Source organism: Eumetopias jubatus, unplaced genomic scaffold (assembly GCF_037043125.1).
Source record: "Eumetopias jubatus isolate StellerSeaLion01/CBP00866 unplaced genomic scaffold, mEumJub1_p1.0 scaffold_2, whole genome shotgun sequence".
NCBI lineage: Eukaryota > Metazoa > Chordata > Mammalia > Carnivora > Otariidae > Eumetopias > Eumetopias jubatus.
In genome coordinates this window covers 110,857,402-110,864,692 of record NW_028274808.1, presented here as the reverse complement: position 1 = coordinate 110,864,692, position 7,291 = coordinate 110,857,402, and the positions used below count along the sequence as shown (strand labels likewise).

At 35.7% G+C, this 7,291-nt stretch overlaps 1 pseudogene; it reads right to left on the bottom strand.

Annotated features, from left to right (window-relative positions):
* Positions 1-2,397: 2,397 nt before the first annotated feature.
* Positions 2,398-2,894, bottom strand: LOC114222642 (gametocyte-specific factor 1 pseudogene; annotated as a pseudogene).
* Between the last annotated feature and the right edge of the window lie 4,397 nt (positions 2,895-7,291).

The following is a 7,291-nucleotide window of genomic DNA, read 5'->3' as shown; positions in this document are numbered from 1 at the left end:
CAGGTGAGCAGAGCTGATTATCCTCAAAGCAAAGTCAGTACTGGGCAGGGAGCCTTCCCATACTATGCACAGACAGGGGAATTAATTCATAGCCAAGGCTGAGGGTAGCTCCTGGCGCCTCCCAACCAGAGAGTTTGTTTGGGAAATTGATAGTAGCCTGAAGAGGCCCTCCAGCTCCTACACAGAAAAGGGTGTTGAGACATTGTCCCACCCCCTGTGAAGGGTGTCTTCCAGCCCCATCTAAACAGAAGGGCTAGTGAGAATGCCTGAAAGCTATGCAGCTCAGCAGGCAGTACTCAAGCAAAAGGGATAGACAGACCTAATAGTTTGCAGAGCAAAGCCAGTGGCCATCCCCCAGTGAACTGTACAGGCCCTGGGCCCTGTCCTAACCTTCTTTCAGGGCAGGGAAGATAATTCATAGCCCCATCTATTACTGAATATGGTACCTGGTCTCAACTATCTAGTAAGCCTGACCAAAGAATTCAGGCAACCACAGAGCTCATCCTATAGCCTCACTTGGTAGTAAACAAAGCCAGTAATCCCATCTAGCAGCCAGTGACACACATTCCATCCCTGTCTTCAGAGCTTGAACTGTTGCCTCACCCAAAAATAGACCATAATAGGAGGCCGTACTTGTCCAAGGACATTACCAGCAGACACACTCAAAAACCCAAACTGAGCAGACTGATGAAGAACTGTCTCTGCCAAAGCAACTTGTAAAGTCTAGAAAAAAAGCCCCATGACTCAAATGTACAGATAGCAATGTAAGGAATTAAGGAAAATTAGGTAAACATGAAGCCACCAAAGGAAACTAATCAAGTTCCAATAACCAACCCTAAAGAAATGGACATCTAATAAACTGTCAGAGAATTCAGAAAAATCCTCTTAAGGAAGTAGAGCAAACTACAAGAAAACACAGATAACTGAACAAAATTTTTTAAAAAATGCATAAAAAATGAAAAGTTGACAAAACAATAGCAATCATCAAAAAACAAAAACAAAAACAAATTTTAGAGTTGAGAAATGCAAAAACTGAATGGAAGAATTCAATAGTTTCAAAAGCAGGCCAGACCATGCAGAAGAAAGAATCAGTGACCTGGAGAATAGAATATTGGAAATTACACAGTCAGAGGAGCAAAAAGAAAAAAAAAAAAAAAAAGAATGAAAACATATGAAGAATGCCTATGGGAATTATAAAACAATGAAAAGAGGACGCCTGGGTGGCTCGGTTAAGCAACTGGCTTCAGCTCAGGTCATAATCCTGGAGTCCTGGGATCGAGTCCCACATCGGGCTCCCTGCTCAGTGGGGTGTCTGCTTCTCCCTCTGACCCTCTTCCCTCTCGTGCTCTCTGTCTCTCATTCTCTCTCTCTCAAATAAATAAATAAAATCTTTTAAAAAATAAATAAATAAAAAACACAATGAAAAGAAACAACATATGCATTATGGAAATCCTAGAGAAGAAAAAAGAGAGAGAAAGGGACAGAAAGTATATTTAAAGCAATAATGGCTGAAATCTTCCCAAACCTGAAGAGAGATGAGCATCCAGATCCAGAAAGCCCAAATGATTCCAAATAACTTGAACCCAAATAGGGTTACACTGAAACACATTATAATTAAATTGTCAAAAGTCAAAGAGAAAACATTTTAAAAGCAGTAAGATAAAAGAGAGAAGGGAATCCCTGCATAACTACAGGTAGATTTCTCAACAGAAACTTTTCAGCCAGAAGAGAAAGGAATGACATATTCAAAATATTGAAAGAAAATAGCTGTCAACCAAGAATTTTACACCTGGCAAAGTGGTCCTTCAGAAACAAAGGAGGGATAGTAAAGACTTTCCCAAACAAACAGAAGCTGAGAAAGTTCATTACCACTAGACCTGCCTTACAAGAAATGTTAAAGGGAGTTCTTTAAGTTGAAGTAAAATAATGCTAATTAACATCATCAAAACAGGGGTGCCTGGGTGATTCAGTCAGTTAAGCGTCCAACTCTTGATTTTGGCTCTGGTCATGATCCCGGGGTCCTGGGATTGAGTCCCACATAGGGCTCTTTGCTCAGCAGGAGGCTGCTTCCCCCTCTGCCTGCTGTTCCCCCTCTTGTGCTCTCTCTTTCCCTCTCTCTGACAAATAAGTAAATAAAATCTTTAAAAAAATGTAAACTGTAACAGCAATAACCTAAAATGTGAGAGGAAGAAGTAAAAATGTAAAGTATGATAATTCTTTTGAAGTTAGGTTGTTATCATTTTAAAATAGAGTGTTACAAGTGTTTAAGATTTTTGAAGTTTGAAGATCAGTTTATCTTTCTATAATTAAATTAGGAGACAAAAATGAAGAACCCACTGGTAGCAGGAAGGAGCAAGAGTCTTCTAGGGTCTGGCATTTGATGAGATAGATAGTCACTTACTGTGCATTTCCATTGTTTTTCCATGGCAGAACATACAATAGAGACTTGGGAATGCACATGCCTGAAGCCAGGTTACTCTTATTTCCATAACTATGTTGCTTGCAGGGCTATTGTTGCCACAGTAGTTGGCTGTGCCCCAGACCAATGGGGGCTAGTCTGTTGCCACAGATCTTTATCTCAGTCTTCATTTCAAGGAGGGCACTGCTATGTGCTCTCAGCCAGAGTCTCTTGTCCATGGTTCCTGGTTTGGTTGACAACATCCTGCTCAATACAACTTTTATCATCACAGCTTGAGATATAATGACTGATTTTGACCCAAGGAACCTGATGGCAAGCATTAAAGGGACAAGTAGCCACTTTGTAACGTCAGGATGATTCTTTCTATACTTGATAAGATGATAAGGAAACCTGCAGACCCTGATCTGGTGGTTTTTATTATAGGGGCATTGTAATAGCCTTTAGGGTCCAGGGAATTGATATAAGTTTCTTCCATGTTGGAAATGAAGGAGCTGAATCCAAGTGTTCAGTGGAGACATGCTCTCCCCACAATCACCTTCTCCCCACATCTGCACCCCAGCAATGCTCACGTCCAGCCTAAGATATTTTATATAAGCCTCATGATAACCACAAGAAAAATCTTTTGATAATTACTCAAAAGACCATGATAAAAAGTCAAAGCAAACTGATATCAAAATATATTAAAACACATAAAAAAGCAGTATAAGAAGCAAGGAACAATGGATCTACAAAACAAGCAGAAAACAATGAAAAAGGGGCAATAGTAAATCTTACCTATCAATAATTTAAATGTAAACAGATCAAATTATCAATTCAAAAGATATAGAATGGCTGAAAGAATAAAAAAAGCAAGATCTAATAATATTCTGCCTATAAGAGACTCACTTTAGCCGTAAAGACACATAAACTGAAAATGAAGGAATAGAGAAAGAAATTTCAAGCAAATAGTAACCAACAAAATGCAGGAGTAAACTGTATGTGTATCAAACAAAAGAGACTTTAAACTAAAAATGGTATAAACAGAAAAGGAAGGTGACTATATAATGATAAAGTGATCAATACATCAAGAAGATATAATATTTACAAATATTTATGTGCCCAACATCAGAGCACCTAAATATATAAAGCAAAAACTAAAAGAGCCTAAAGGAGAGATAAACAATGATATAATAATAGTTGGATACTTTAATACCCCACACTCAACAATTATCAAGGGATAATCAACAAACAAACAACAGATATGAACAATACCTTAGACCAAATGGACCTAATGGACACATATACAACATGTTATCCAACAACAGCATAATACACATTTTTTTCAAGCATATATGGAACATTTTCTAGGATAGACCATATGTTAGACCACAAAACAAATCTTAGATACTTGAAGAAGATTGAAATCATGCCAAGTATCTTCTCTGACCACAATGGCATGAAACTAAAAATCAATAAGAGGAGGAAAACTGGAAAATGTACAAACTCATGAGAATTAAACAACATTCTCCTGTACAACCAATGGATCAAAGAAGAAATAAAGAAAGTTTCTTGAAACAAATAAATATGAAAACAACTTGCCACAATTTATGGGATGCAGTAAAAGCAGTTCTAAGGAGGAAGTTTATAATAATAAACTTCTAAACAACCTAGTGATGCCTTAAGAAGACAGGAAAAGAACAAAGTGAACCAAAATTTAACAGAAGAAAGAAATAATAAATATTAGAAAAGAATTAAATGAAATAGAGAACAGAAAAACAATAGAAATGATTGACCAAATAAAGAGTTTGTTCTTTGAGAAAATAAAATTGACAAACCCTTAGCTAGACTAACCAAGCAAAACAAAACAAAACAAAACAAAACAAAGGACCCAAATCAACAAAATTATAAATAAAAAGATCAAAATATGCCAACAATCTGGACAGCCTAGAAGAAATGGAAAAACTCTTAGAAACATACTACTTACCATGACTAAATCAGGAAGAAATAGAAAATGTTAATATATATTTATTACTAGTAAGGAGGTTGAATCAATAATCAAAAATCTCCCAATTAAGAAAAACCAGGACCAAATGGCTTCCCTGGTAAATTTTACAAGTTAAAGAACAATAAACATCAATCCTTCTCAAACCCCTCCAAAAGATAAAAGAGAAAGAACACTTCTAAACTCATTTTATAAGAACTTCATTATTCTGACACCAAAACCAGAAAAGGACACTACTAAAAAAACAAAAACAAAAACAACAGTAACATCAACAACAAAAATATAAACCTGCAGACCATTCATTATTCCTGATGCATAAAGATGAAAAAATTCTTAATGAAATATGAACAAATCGAATTCAGTGGGAAATTAAAAGGATCATTCACCATGACCAAGTGGGATTTATCCTTGTGATGCAAAGATGGTTCAACATATGCAAACCTATCAATGTGATATTAATAGGATGAAGAAAATAATCATATGATTATCTCAAAAGACTCAGAAAAAAAATCATATGATTATCTCAAAAGACTCAAAAAAAAAGCATTCAATGAAATTCAACATCCATTCATGATAAAAACTCCTAAAAAATTGGGCATAGAAGGAACATATTTCAACATAATAAAGGCTATATATGATAAGCTGACAGCATCATACTCAATAGTGAAAGAATGAAAACTTTTCTTTTATGATCAAGGATAAGACAAGGGTTCCCACACTTAGCACTCCTGTTCAACATAGCACTGGAACTCCTAGCTAGAGCAGTCAGGCAAGTAAAAGAAATAAGAGGTATCAGATTTATAAAGGAAAGTAGAATTACCTGCATTTGAAGATGACATGATTTTATATATAGCAAATCCTAAAGTCCCAACTCAAAAACTTTTAGATCTGTGGGGGGTGGGAGGGATGGGGTGGCTGGGTGATAGACATTGGGGAGGGTGTGTGCTATGGTGAACGCTGTGAATTGTGTAAGACTGTTGAATCACACACCTGTACCTCTGAAACAAATAATACATTGTATGTTAAAAAAAAAGAAGAAGAAGAAGATAGCAGGAAGGGAAAAATGAGGTGGGACGGAATCAGAGGGGGAGACAAGCCATGAGAGAATATGGACTCTGAGAAACCAACTGAAGGTTCTAGAGGGGAGGGGGGTGGGGGGATGGGTTAGCCTGGTGATGGGTATTAAAGAGGGCATGTACAGAATGGAGCACTGGGTGTTACACGCAAACAATGAATCATGGAACACTACATCAAAAACTAATGATGTAATGTATGGTGATTAACATAACATAATAAAATTTTAAAAAAAGAGAGAAAAAACTTTTAGATCTAACCAATGAATTCAGTAAATCTGCAAGATACAAAATTAACACAAAAATTACTGGCGGGAAGCCTGCTTCTCCCTTTCCCACTTCCCCTGTTTGTGTTCCCTCTCTGGCTGTCTCTTTCTCTGTCAAATAAATAAAGCTTTTAAAAAAAGGATAAAATACTTAGGAATAAATTTAAATGAGGAGGTAAAAGATCTCTATGCTGAAAACTATAAGACATTGATGTAAGAAACTGAAGATGAAAATAAATGAAAAGGTGCCCCATGTTCACGAATTGAAAGAATTAATGTTGTTAAAATGTGAATATTTCCAAAAGCCATCTATAGATTCAATGCAATCTCTATCAAGATTCCAATGGCATTTAATTGGATATTCACATGTAAAAGAATGAAGCTGGACCCATACATTACATCACTCACAAAAAAAAATAACTTGAAATGGATAAAAGTTCTTAAATATAAGACCTGAAACCATTAAACTCCTAGAAGAAACTCCTAGAAGAAAACAGGAACAAAGCTCCCTGGCATGGGTCTTGGTAATAATTTTTTGTATAAAATACCAAAAGCACAGCAATAAAAATAATGAAATGGGATTTCATCAAACTAAAACCTTCTGCACAGCAAAAAATACTATCAACAAAGTGAAAAGACAATCTACAAAATAAGAAACATTATTTGCAAACCATGTATCTGGTAAGGGTTAATATCCAAAAAATACAATGAACTCATACCAACTCAATACCAAAAAAAATAAAAATAAAAATAAAAACAATTTAAAATACGGGCAAAGGACTCAAAGAAATATTTCTCCAAATAAAATATATGTAAGGCCAGCAGTTATGAAAAGATGCTCAACATCACTAGTCACTAGAGAAACACAAATTAAAACCACCGTGGCTATTAGAATGGTCATCACCGAAAAGACAAGAGATAACAAATGCTGATGTGGATGTGGAGGAAAGGGAACCCTCCTGCAGGATTCTCTTTAATATTTAATCGTTTTGAGGATCCTCAAAAAGATTAAATATTAGAACTCCATATGATCCAGCAATTTAATTTTGGGAATATATCCAAAGGTATCAAAAACACTAACTTCAAAAGGTATCTGTACCTCCATGTTCTTAGGGCATTATTTACAATAGCCAAGACATGAAAACAACCAATCAAAGTGTGTATCAATGAATGAATGGATAAAAAAGTTGTGGTATATATATTCAATAGGATATTATCCAGCCATAAGAGACGAGAAAATCCTACTGTTTGTGACAACATAAACGGAACTTGAAGGTGTTAGGGTAAGTGAAGTAAGTTAGACAGAGAAAGAGAAATAACTGTATGACATCACTTCTATGTGGAATCTAAAAAACAAAAACAAAATACAGAAAAAAAAAAACCTGAATTCATAGAAAAAGAGATCAGACTTGTGGTTACCAACGGCAGGGGGTAGAGGGAGGGAGACTCAGAGAAAGATTAAAATGTACAAGCCTGCAGTTGCAAGATAAATAAGTACTGGGATGTAATGTACTACATAATGACTATAGCTAATATCACTGTATAATATACA